Source organism: Lotus japonicus, chromosome 5, assembly GCF_012489685.1.
Source record: "Lotus japonicus ecotype B-129 chromosome 5, LjGifu_v1.2".
Lineage (NCBI taxonomy): Eukaryota > Viridiplantae > Streptophyta > Magnoliopsida > Fabales > Fabaceae > Lotus > Lotus japonicus.
In genome coordinates this window covers 4,239,794-4,252,362 of record NC_080045.1, presented here as the reverse complement: position 1 = coordinate 4,252,362, position 12,569 = coordinate 4,239,794, and the positions used below count along the sequence as shown (strand labels likewise).

At 37.8% G+C, this 12,569-nt stretch overlaps 2 long non-coding RNA genes across 2 annotated transcripts; one reads left to right on the top strand and one right to left on the bottom strand.

Moving 5' to 3' along the window:
- The first annotated feature begins 733 nt into the window (after positions 1-733).
- Positions 734-1,903, top strand: LOC130720663 (uncharacterized). The gene is made up of 3 exons (XR_009013205.1): positions 734-894; positions 980-1,019; positions 1,119-1,903. It is a non-coding gene; the product is annotated as an uncharacterized LOC130720663 (long non-coding RNA).
- Positions 1,904-7,561: 5,658 nt separating this feature from the next.
- Positions 7,562-12,194, bottom strand: LOC130721571 (uncharacterized). Its single transcript, XR_009013512.1, has 3 exons — positions 11,916-12,194; positions 11,636-11,737; positions 7,562-7,899 (listed from the first exon to the last, which is right to left on the bottom strand). It is a non-coding gene; the product is annotated as an uncharacterized LOC130721571 (long non-coding RNA).
- Positions 12,195-12,569: the final 375 nt, after the last annotated feature.

Below are 12,569 nucleotides of genomic sequence, written 5' to 3'. Positions count from 1 at the left end.
GAAGTTGCATGTCTATATCCTATTCTATGTAATTTTAAAAAAAATGCTTAAATATATGTTTGGGATAAATATGTAAATGGTCCCTGAACTATAAGTGAAAGCTGGTTTTGGTCCTTCGCCAGCGTAACTTTCGGAAGTAGTCCATCCGGTGAGACAAACCACCATGTCTGAGATTTAGTCCGACCACATGCATACATGAACATGCCACGCCAATTAATGAGATGATGTGGCATTTGTTTTTATTTTCGATTAAAAACAAAATAAATTAAAAACACTACAACATTTTTCACTTTAGGCCACGCTAATTTCTTCAACGGAGAAAAAACCGTGGCCTAATTATAGTATATACCACGGTTCAAAAGTTGTGGACGTGTGATGACCACGGCTGAGAAAAACCGTGGGGTCTACATTGTATACCACGGTTCCACAATTGTGGGTAGTTCATGGCTACAACTTTCCAACCGCGGCAACCTAATCCCACAAATATAACCGTGGCGTAAAAATCTTCATCTTAATTAACTAATTAAACCGGGCCTAATAATACTAAAAAAAATTCCTTCCGCCAAAATTTGGTGAATCGTCCCGCACGTGTTTAGAGTTTTGACACAACTAAATGATTAATTTTCATTAAAAAAACTTAAAAGTAATAAAATAATAGAAATTAAGTTAAAAAAATATATAAAATAGAAGCCCCCAAATCCCTAACACTACACTCACGTATAGCTACTTCAGAGAAAAGATTGAACCCTAACTTTCTCCTTCTTGGTTGAACGATTGTGACCCTCCTCCTCTGCTCGCACTGCTCATCTTGGTGACCCTCCTCTCTTGATCGCTGCAGCATCTAGGGTTTCTCGAAGTGCATGGGCCATGGCTTCCCCTGCACATTTCGACGATGTAAGTACTAACATCTCTCTCCATTCCCTTCTCTGAATTCATTTCCCCCTTCTACCTATCCCAACTTCGGTTTTGCCAAACGTAGGACTTCGATTTCGGAGGCGAAATTGGCAGAAGGCATTCAGGTTTTTCGATTTTGTTACCAAACCATGTTTTCTTAGATTTTATTATATTGGTTGGTGTGTTGTTAACTCTGATCGATTGTTTCGTTTTCGGAATCGCAGGTAGTAAGAGGCCATCCCCGGATTACGATGATGATGATTACGACAATGATCCTTTTGCACCGAAGAAGGTAACTGCTTGATTGATACGAATCGCTTATGCAATTTTGCAATGCATGCTTTTAGCTTCGATGATTCCACCTTGTGTTCATTCTTTTTTTTTTTTTCTCTTTCTGTCTTGAAATTGGATTATGGGTTGTGGATTGCGGAAAGTGAGTACTGCCAACCAATTGCTAGTTCTTTTCTTACTAAATCTGGTTTTTTTTCTTCTGGTTCTGGCTTCTTGGTTGCTGCATATTTTTGTGTGTGCCCTACTTTGATTTATGATGGCATCTCGGCTTAGCTTTATGTTGGACTTTGGCTGGACTATTCCTCCTAGTTGTTTTCTTCTGTTGGTGTGCCTGTGAGGTGTAAGAGCAAGTCTGCTTGGCTGTAATGCTTTGTACTTATGCTGCTGCTTCTTTTTCTTTTTCTTAGACATGTTTCCTTTCCTCATCTTTTACTGTTTTAGTCTTCTACTATCTTAGTTTTAGTATCTTCTTTTTCTATTTTTTCTAGCTTGCTTTTTTTCCTTTTTTCATGTATCCTTGGAAGCACCTCACTTGGGAGAGTTTGTTTCCAAGACATTTCTTTATCAATTGAATGATTTTGATTCTCTAAAAAAAAACTTCTATTCAGTTCATGGAAACAGTACATTGTCAATTTTGCTGTTATATTTGCACCATAGAGAAGCTATATGTTATATTAGTTAGATTGTTAGTGGATATTTGCCTTAACAAATAAAAAGGATAAAGATTAGTAACTATGCTTCTGAACTATTCCTTCCTTGGTTAAACAAAGAAAAAGGATAAATAAAGATTAATAACTAAAGAAAATGGAGAAAGAAGAAGAAGAGCCAAGAGATGAAAGTTCTGATGAAGAAGAATATACCATGAGACAAGAAGAAAATGCACAAGAAGAAGAAGGGGGCGAAACAAATGGTAATAAATTTTGTTTGACTTATAATAATTGTGTTATGTATTTCTCTTTTAGTATATTATCTAATGAAAAGTTTATGTTAAAATAGGGACAAGTAAGAAAAGAACATGAGGGCAAAGCAAAAGTATATCTTTTGGATCTCCAAAAAAAAAGAATAGCAATTTTCAAGAGGTTTGTTTACATGCGACAATTTGTTGTTTTTCTCCATCGGTTGGTGGCTATATTCTTGACTAATATGAAATGATTATGTGGATTGTTTATTTCACTAATTTGTGTGTATTGCGTTTCATGTTAGCAGAATGGGGAGAATGATGATTTTCATGAAGAAGGAGAAGGAGAAGGAGAAGGGGGTGGAGATGGAGATGGAGACGGAGAAGAAGAATATTGATTGCTCTTGGAATTGATCGTATTTTCTTATTTTGAAAGGTTGTTTGGAACTTAGGATGACATCTTGAGATTTTATGTAGTTGATGTTTATGTTGATTTTAACATTGGTATGAATTGACTAGAAGCTGTTAAGTTGAACAGGATCGATTAGGCATTGCCATTTTTTGGTAGCAGTTATATTTTTTGCTGTGTTCCAAAAACAATATTCGTGTTAATTATGATTTGGTCTTAGTTTCATGTGATTCAGTTTTTTGTAATGGCTCTATCTCTTGATATTGTAATTATTTTAATTGATGTGTGCATTTGTTATTGTTATAATACTTTAATAAATTAGGTTATTAAAATAATATGGAAGCAAAACAGATGGTTCTTAAAATGTGGATTAGGTGCAAAACAGTGGCTAAATCGTGGTTTTAAGCTTCCATAACAACCGTGGCTAAAAGCTATTGGCCACGGTTACAAACGAGTGGTGTAAATATAATTGTGGCTCAAGAGTTTATGTACAAACGTGGTGGAAATATATAGGCCGCGGTTACGAATTGGTGGTGAAAAATTAACCGTGGCACTAGAGTAGTGTGTAAACCGCAGCTAAATTGTCTAATGCTACGGTTTACGACACGCGGTGCTTAATAAACCGCGGCCTTACCTTTTTTTAATAATCGCGGCTTAAACTTGGCAAAACCGTGGCACTTGAACTTGGCCACGGCCACATAACCCGCGACAAGGAAACCGTGGCAGAACCGTGGCATAAGCTTTTAGCCACGGTTTTTTCACATTGCCCCGCGGTTTTTCGTCCGTAGTGGAAGGCCAAAAATGCTGTAGTGAAAAAACCTAATTTAACTAAGTAAATCCAATCCCAATTAACTAAGTAAACAAAACCTTAATCTGAATTCAATTTTAACCTAAATCCGAAATCACTTATCAATTCACTCAGTATCCCTATTTTCCACCCTTCCGTTTTTTTTTATAAGCAATGATATTGTATTAAGGGGGTACAAGGGGTACCCTAACCCATAATACAAAAGAGGATAGAAAAAAAAGCAAAAGAAAGTAAAACAGAGAACAAAACCTGAAACCTCATCCCTCTAAAACATGAAACCTATATCTCAGAAACCCATCCTTCGAAGGATACAAGTTCGGATGTGACGAAGGCGACTAGAGAGGACGAGTTGGTCTGTGCTGTCAGTGATGAGCTTGGTGCTCTCTACTGTCGACGACAAGGTTGGAGAAGACGAGACTAGAAGATCTTGTAGTCGACGAAGAGGTTGGTGCATTTCTTCGTTTGAGACTTTGAAGTTGTTCCATTTATTCTATTTTCCCTTTCTATTTTTATCATTTATATTTTTGTATTTTTGTCATTTCTATTTCACGAATGTTTCCCTTGTTGTGGGTTCACGATTGTCATATTGTAGTTAGGGTTCTTCAATGTTTAGGGTTCTTCAATGATTTCCCTTGTTTTATAAAGACATAATTTTTCCCTTATGTTGATGTAGGATATGACATTCACAAAATCACAGTTGTTGTGCACCATTTTGGGTGCTATTCTTCGGACCCACACCCACATTACAGAGAGGGATGAGTCACAACCTTTACTGGTGTTATCTGGACCAGTGGAGTTACTTTGAATGTATTGATCTTGTTAAAGATATGGGGTATAGACCAAGCAAGTTCAAGCTATGGTGGAGGACACAAGAGGATGTCATTGCTCGCAAATTTCACCATGTTTTGTCTGATAATGATGCAATGGTGTTTGGCACATATGTTGTTGATAATAGAGGGTAAGTCCACTTGTTTATGGAGCACGATGATGATGAGCTTCCTAATACTCCACTTGGCCTCCTTCGTTATATAGATGTCACAACAAGACCCAAACATGCCACACAACAAACCAAGAACCTCGGAAAGCCTTTTAAGCCTCCATCTCAGAAGTTTGCTCCACTTACTGGTCCACCAAAGAAGGTTGCTCCACTTACTGAAGGCTACTCCATCCAAAGGACCTGCACCATCCACACAATCTCTTAGAAGATCAAATAGAGTCCAATAGCTTGGGAAAGCAAAAAAGAAAAATAGCCAGTATGCAGTTGTGGTGTTGTCTAGTGAAGAAGAAGGGGTTGATGGAAAGGCAAAGGCTCAAGTTGTAACGCCCCGATTTCTCGAGGGTCACTTTAGTAACCTTTCCCAAAAATTAAATATGTTGACTAAACTTTTGGAGTTCCAAAAATGCGAGTATATTTTTTCAAAAACATGCTCTTAGCAAAAGCATAGTAATTACCCAATAATAGATAACTTTATATCCATAAATATTCGTACAAATAATTCTTCCAAAGAAATATAAAAAGACTCCTTATGCTCGACAAGCTTCTTATGATCTCCACACTGGGTAGACCAAAAAATAGCAAAACATCGGCCTACGCTTCTGCTAAAACCAAAATAATACAAACTCATATGATCATCCTACAAACTTCAACCAACAACGGTAAGCTTTCTACCCAAAAGGCTCAAGCCTTATACGAGACTCTATTCCTCCTCCGAATTGATACAAAGGCATGGCACTTCATCACATCGTCATGGATCCTTCTCATCAGCAGCATCACTGCGACTTCCCCAAAAGCATGTCGCTTGAGCATGTCGTCACCCATCACCTGGCAGTCGCCGGCCGCCCAAACACAAACAATACATACAATGGCGTGTGAGGGTCAACTTCCAGAATATAAGTTTATATACATAATAGTAGGTCACACAATATACACACCATCACATATTTATATGTTTCACGCTTACTCACGTAGATCTATCGATCACGTGGCTTACGTAAACTATGAGGGTCATCCATGACAACCTCTCAATCACTTATAATAATTCCACCAATTCACATAAGACGATATCCCAAATCATATGACGTCAAAAACAGTATATATAGAACATGTGAATAATAATTTATGGCAGTATAAATCATAATAAAAATTAATCATTATCATATTAACAAGTAGAGTTAGGTGCATGGCGTGCCAATGCAATGTCATGCTCAAAATATGATCCGGATAAAATGTCACCCTCACGATGACCCAAAGCATCTCGCTCCGCTGAAGCAGCACGCTCCACTGAAGCATATCGCTTCTTGAAGCATCTCGCTTCTTTGAAGTTCGATATGATATCGTCCTTCGGAAAGCCTCACGCTCCCCACAAAATGTATGCATGAATGCTGTATGGTTAGTCAAACAACGAGTCGTCATCACCAGGCACGCGTGTCTAGCTAGAGTATATTTTCTCTACAACCTCCTAAGGTAAACGTCGATCCCTCGATCCAGAGACCTCAACAAGAGAGATGTAGCACTTATTAACTTTTCTACTCACACTGGCTCACCTTCTCGATGGCCAAACAAACTGCTCAACAAGCAAAAGAATGCTGCTCGCACTCAGTGACCTTTCAAGTTACACTGGCTCACCATCACGATGGCCGAACAAACTACTCAAAGAGCGAAGAGAATAATGCTCGCACTCAGTGACCTCTCGTCACAACGGCTCATCTCTTGATGATCAAACCAACATTTAACAATCTGGAGTGTCATCCGCACTCAGTGACCTCCCCGTCACAGCAGATCATCCTCCTGATGTCCACACTTAGGTTCACAACTTTGTCAAACCCGGACCGTCGGCAATTCATGTTTTCAAACTCTTTTCCACAACCTAAGTTTCCTTTGAAATGATTCTCTTATTAAGTAAAAGGTTCTTTCATGAGTTAATACATTATATCATTAATTTACAAAAATACCAGCTCTCTTTATTCTCTTATTTTCAAAACCTATCAAATCAAAGATTCCCAATAACCCCAAGTGACATCCCCGGGAAAAGCCTCGATCCTCAACACGACAATGGTTTGAACCTCTTGTCACAGCCTCCCCAATACACTCTCAAAAACTGCCATCACCGTGACATAACCCAGTGTTACCCACACTACGCAATTGCATAACAAATGCTTCAGTTCTAGTCAATATAGTCCAACAGAAGCATATGCACAAATATCAAGAATTTGACATAAAATAACATACAATCCAGTTTGACAGGAACCACAACAATCGGCCGAAGCATCAGCAAATAGCAATGACATAAGCCTCAGTCAATCACAATCATCAATAATTAATATATGCGAATTCCCGACACCTAAAGCCTTAACTAGCAAGTAAGTTTCCTTCACAACAAGCATATAGCACATATTTTCAAACAATATAATAGCCGAAGCGAAGTGCCCTCACCTTAGGCATTTTCTTTCCTAAGTTGCGACTTTCATCCAATCACGTCATCGCTCCTCGTACCGGCTCGCGCACTTTCCTTCCATTCTTTAGCTCTGACACGAACGCATTCTCGCACTTCGTATCCTTAGAAAATTAATTACTTTCAAAAATGCTAAGCTTCAGAATCCTAGCTTCCGCCCCAAAACAGAAGAATCTCCTTACACTTAAGACAAACACTCAAGAATTTTCACCAAAAACTACTCGCCCAAATAGCTATTGCTATTTTGGAAATTCTGTGGGAATATAGCTGATCGAGGTCGTACCCGATACAAATAATTAATTTAGAAAACTGTAGTAACTAGGAAGTGACTCCTAGGTCGTTTTCCAAGGATTATCGTTTCAACAAAGACTCAATATTAAAAACGCACAAACGCACACACTCAAATGGGGGTTTTGTGATTCAGTTGCAAGGACTAGCAGACGAATCCCTTTGTTCAGTATATCGCTGCTCAATCACGAGTATCTAAAGATCAATTCTTGTTATTAGTTTCCTAGTTCGTGAGAATTAATTAATTAAGCGATAACTAATTCACAGATTCCTAAACTAAGCGATTAAGAATCGTTTACGCCCTAATATGAACTAAGCGAACATACATCATCTTCTATTTCTAATCATAAGGAATTAAGCAAACCTAAGCCAGAAGTAGAGATGAAGAAAACTAATCAGGCGAATTCTATTAAGCACTATACCTCAAGAGCGCGATATACTTTGCAAAGGAATTCGTTCGAAAGGAATTAGCCTTCCATGGATGGGGCGAATTCAGCAATTAAATTGGAGGAAGTAGGGAATAAAAGCATAAACCCTAGCCGAACTTTAATAATTACTGAAAACGAAATTATACTGAATAATAAGCAGAAGGCAAAAGATAATTGTTTCTCTCAGCACAAACCCTTAAATAGGAGCTGAGATCACAAATCCTAATCAAAATCAAATCCTAAAAGATAACAGTAAATCCTAAAGATAGAGTTTAAAAATAACAACCTAAATAAGTTTGAATCTGAAAGATATCAAACTTAATTTATTCCGAAATTAAATCCTAATATTTCCTAAAATACAATCTTCACTCCAGCACAATCAAATCTTCTTTCCGCAATTCTCCTAAAATGCCCTTGATGTCAAATAAAACCTGAAAATAAGAATAAACGTAATTAGACCAAATAATATAAATCTCTGTCAAGCAAGGTCAATTAATTACAAATAATCATTAATAATGACAAATTAAGGCTATATAAAATGGGTAAAATATTGCTCATCAATAGCTTTGTGCATGTCACACTTATGGTGAATTGATATCCAAAGAACTAACTACGTGCCTTTCCTTTTATAGTAAAATCCTTGATCTCAAATTTGAACACCTCATGCTCCTAGCTTCATAGCTTTGCCAGCACAAACAATATCTTGCCTACACGTAATTTATTCAATCCTGGTCATGCGTGCCATAGGATTTGGATAACCCATCTCAAGCTTCAATTCATTTAATAATTTTTTCTTTGCTGTCCAGTTTTTTTTTCCTTAGTTATATGTTTACGAGAGGGTGAGTTGTCGTCCTTGGTCTAGGTGTCGAGTAGTCATGGGTAGTGTGTGTTGTGTCAAGATTTTAGTGGGGAGTTGGGCACGTGGTACTCCCCAAATAGGCCACGAGAATTCTGGCAAAAGAATGGTAAATGAATACTAAAATAAAATTGGAGACAGAATGGTAGAGTTATAGAATAAAGTAAAGTGTTAATTTGGATAGTGTAGGATCTAGCTTTTAGAGTTAAGGAAAAAAATACTGAGATGATATATTGTTGTTCTAAAAAATATGAGGAGCTCTAAAAAATAATAAAATATGAATTTAGATCACTTTGAGCAAGTTTAAGTGATGAAGGAACAAAGTAGTAACAAAGTATTATTGTTAAGTTACATATATATATATATATTTATTTTCTTCAATCACTAGTCATGTGAGTGATTATTCACCTCTTCAACTTGAAGTTTTCTTTTCTTTTAAATAAAATAGATAATAATAATAATGATAATACAATCATAATTATATAAACACATGAGGAACAATAAACAAATCAACTTAAGCTTAATAGCGTTTATCTCCCTTAAGCCGATAGATAACTAGTTAATTAAACACAAAATCAACCAGGTCTTACACAAGTGAGTGCTGAAAGTCAAGTACATGGAGAAAGTCAAATGGTTGGTGAGAGTCAAGTTATTAATGAAGTTGTAGGGTATATGGAAGGGGTGCAACAACTTGTTGAAGAATTGGGTCAAGTTAATGTTACATGTTTGACTCTCTCTTCTTTTGATTGGTCAATTTACATTTCCCTTACTTATATGTCATACAATAGCTTACCTCACTTTCATTATTTGAAGAGTCAGGTGATGATCAAGTTCCAGAGAACATGCTGGATGGTGACATGCTAGGTGGTGATCAAGTTCCACAAAACATGTCACATGTTGAGCAAGGTCCATAAACAATGGTAGATGCTGATCAAGTTCCAGAAAACATGACAGGTGGACAAGACCAAGTAGAATTCTGTCAAGGATGTTCACTTTATCATTTTGAGGAAGATAGGGCAGTAGGCCATGATGATGGGTTTCAAAGTAACAACAATGGGGAGGCTGAGGCTTTGTTGAATGAGCAGGTGATGAAGATGCAGGAAGGGACATATGAAATTTCTAGGGGTGGGCCTAGTGTGGTGTTTGGTGATGCTAAGGGTGGAAGTGGTTTCCATAGTGACCGTGACATGGAAGATGGATGGGAAAATGAGGACCTTGGTAGTGTGTCTGACAGTGATGATGATGATGATGATATCCTACAACAGAAGAGAAAATTTCCACAATATCACAAAGAAGACATGAGGGAGGATTTTTAGTTCAAAGTAAGGATGAAATTCAGATCATTGGAGCATTTTAAAGAAGCCGTGAGGGAACATTCTATGTTGAAAGAGAGGCAAATCAGCTTTAAGAAGAATGATGGTGTTAGGTGCAGGGTGGTTTGTAAGAGAGATTGTGATTTCCTTATGCTTTGTAGTAAGGTTGGTGGAAAGCATACATTTAGTATCAAAACAATGCATGGACTACATACCTGTGGGAGAATGTTCAACAACAAGTCTGCATCAAGTAAGTGTGTTTCTAGCAAGATGATTGAGGAGGTCCGGAATTCAAGGATGCCCAGGCTGTCTGAAGTGCAAGATGAGGTCAGGGTGGGGTTCTCAACTAGAATCACAAGTTGGAGAGCTTGGAAGGGAAGACATATGGCCATGGAGATTGTAGAGGGAGATGTCAGTAGACACTATCATCTTCTCTATAGGTTCAGTGCAGAGCTCATTGATAAGTCTAGAGGAAACACATGTAAGGTCAACATTGAAAGGTTTCCTGGAACCTTACATCCTAGGTTTAAGAGATTTTACATGTGTTTGGAGGGTTGCAAGAAGGGGTTTGTGGAAGGGTGCATGCCATTCATAGGACTGGATGGTTGCCATTTGAAGACACAATATAGGGGAATCTTACTATGTGATGTGGCAAGGGACCCCAATGATCAATATTTTCCCTTAGCATTTGCAGTTGTTGAGTCAGAATGCAAGGAGAGTTGGAAATGGTTCCTTGAAACTTTATTAGATGACATTGGGGTAGATAGGAGATGGATCTTCATAGTTGGTCAACATAAGGTAAAATATCAATCACTATCTTCATAACATTGATAGGTTATAGGGAAGACTAATATGTACTGAAGTGTCCTTATTTTTGCAGGATTTGCTAACTGTTTTTGATGACCTAATGGGAGGAGTAGAACACATGTTCTATCTGAGGCATCTATATGCCAATTTTAAGAATTTTTTTGGAGGAAGGGTTGTTATAAGGAACCTCATGATGGATGCTGCAAAGGCAACCTATCACCAGCTATGGACAAAAAAGATGATGGAGCTGCAGGCATTGCATCCAGAAGCTTACACTTGGCTGATGCAGATTCCTACAAGTGCTTGGTGCAAGCAAGCTTTCACATTTTATACTAAATGTGATGTGTTGATGAATAAACTGTATGAGTCATTCAATGCTACAATACTGTTGGCTAGGGATAAGCCAGTTCTGACAATGGTGGATTAGATTAGAAGTTACATTATGGGGAGGTTTGCTACCATGAATGAAAAGATGGATAAGTATTAGAGGGGTGTCATGCCAAAGCCATTGGAAAGATTGAAGTGGGAGATTCAGATGACTTCACACTTGATACCTCAATGTTGTGGCTAGGATATGTTTGAGGTCAAGCATATAGTATCACACGACCAGTTTATTGTTGATTTGAAAAAACACACTTGCATGTGTAACTTCTGGGAATTGGTGGGGATCCCATTTAGGCATGAAATTGCTGCCATTTCACACAATGGACAAAAGCCAGAAGATTTTGTCCATGCATACTACAGGAGGGCAGCCTATAGGGCAACTTATGAGCATCTGGTAAGTCCCATTAGTGGTCAAAAACTTTGGCCAACAACCAATGATGAATACATCCTCTCTCCTTTGTACAGGAGAGCCTTGGGGAGACCTAAGAAGCTTAGGAGGAGAGATCCACATGAAGACACAACTAACAATCATACAAGGTTGCATATAGGTGTTTCCAGGAATAAATTCAGTAGGTGTGGGCAGTTTGGGCATAATACAAGGAGTTGCAAGAATCCAGTGGTCAACCCAGATTCCCAAGCCCTTGAAAGTAGCAATCAGACTTCTTCTAGACCTAGAAGACAAGCTTCTAAGAGGGTAAAAATACAAACTCTCTCTCTCTCTCTCTCTCTCTCTCTCTCTCTCTCTCATTTACATACAAGCATCAAAGAATAACCTAATACCCTAATACAAGCATCATGGTGCCTAACCTTATGTAGGTCAGGAGAAACACATAAAACATTGTTGTTGAGGGAGATGCAACTGGTAGTCAAGTGATTGATTCAACCCAACCAATTCCCAAGGTAAGTACCCTGCACAAATCTGGTCAGTTCTCTTTCTATTATATTTGAAAGAACTAAAGGCTTGTGGCCTTCTATACAGGTGAAGAGGAATAAAAGATGACCTTCAAAGAAAAAAACCTTTGCCCCTGTTGAAGAACAAATTCAGAGGGTAGTAAACCTGGCCAGATCTAAAATTAAATACACATACCTTCTACTGATGTTATGAAGCTTAAATATTCTTCTTCTTTTATGAAGGATAGTGTCACACAAGGTGCTTCTGAGCCAGCTTTTGTCGAGGGACTTGCTGCAAACAATCATAGCTCTCAAGTTTAGGATGAAGGTGTGAATGCTGCTAAAGCTTCTGGGCAGGGAGGACAACAACAACTCAACAAAGGAAAATGTATTGCTGATAGTTAGAGAGATGAACTAGATCAGAGTTTAGATGGTTGTAATAGTTTAATGGTAGTTTAAACCTGCACATGAGGTGCATATTTTGATATACTTTATGTATTGTGAACCACTTAGGACATGGTCATTTCCCTTTCTTTAATGTTTGTTGTTGTTGGAGAGTGGCTGGACCACATATTTTGGTTTTATTATAAGATGAATCATTGAGATTCTCATTTTGATGGGTTAGTCATGTGCTTTTGTTGGAAATATTAAACAAGTGATCCCATTAAGGAATCCTTGACGTTTTCATTTTGTCAGTACATGAATATTTGAGATTCTCAATTTAGTTAGGTGTGATATGTCTTTTACTGGAACCAAAAGCAAAGCAAGAAAATAAGGAGAAATTGACAAACAAAAGCAATTAGCACCAAAATAGTGATACATTTAGGTACAATCCAACAACCAACTTAAT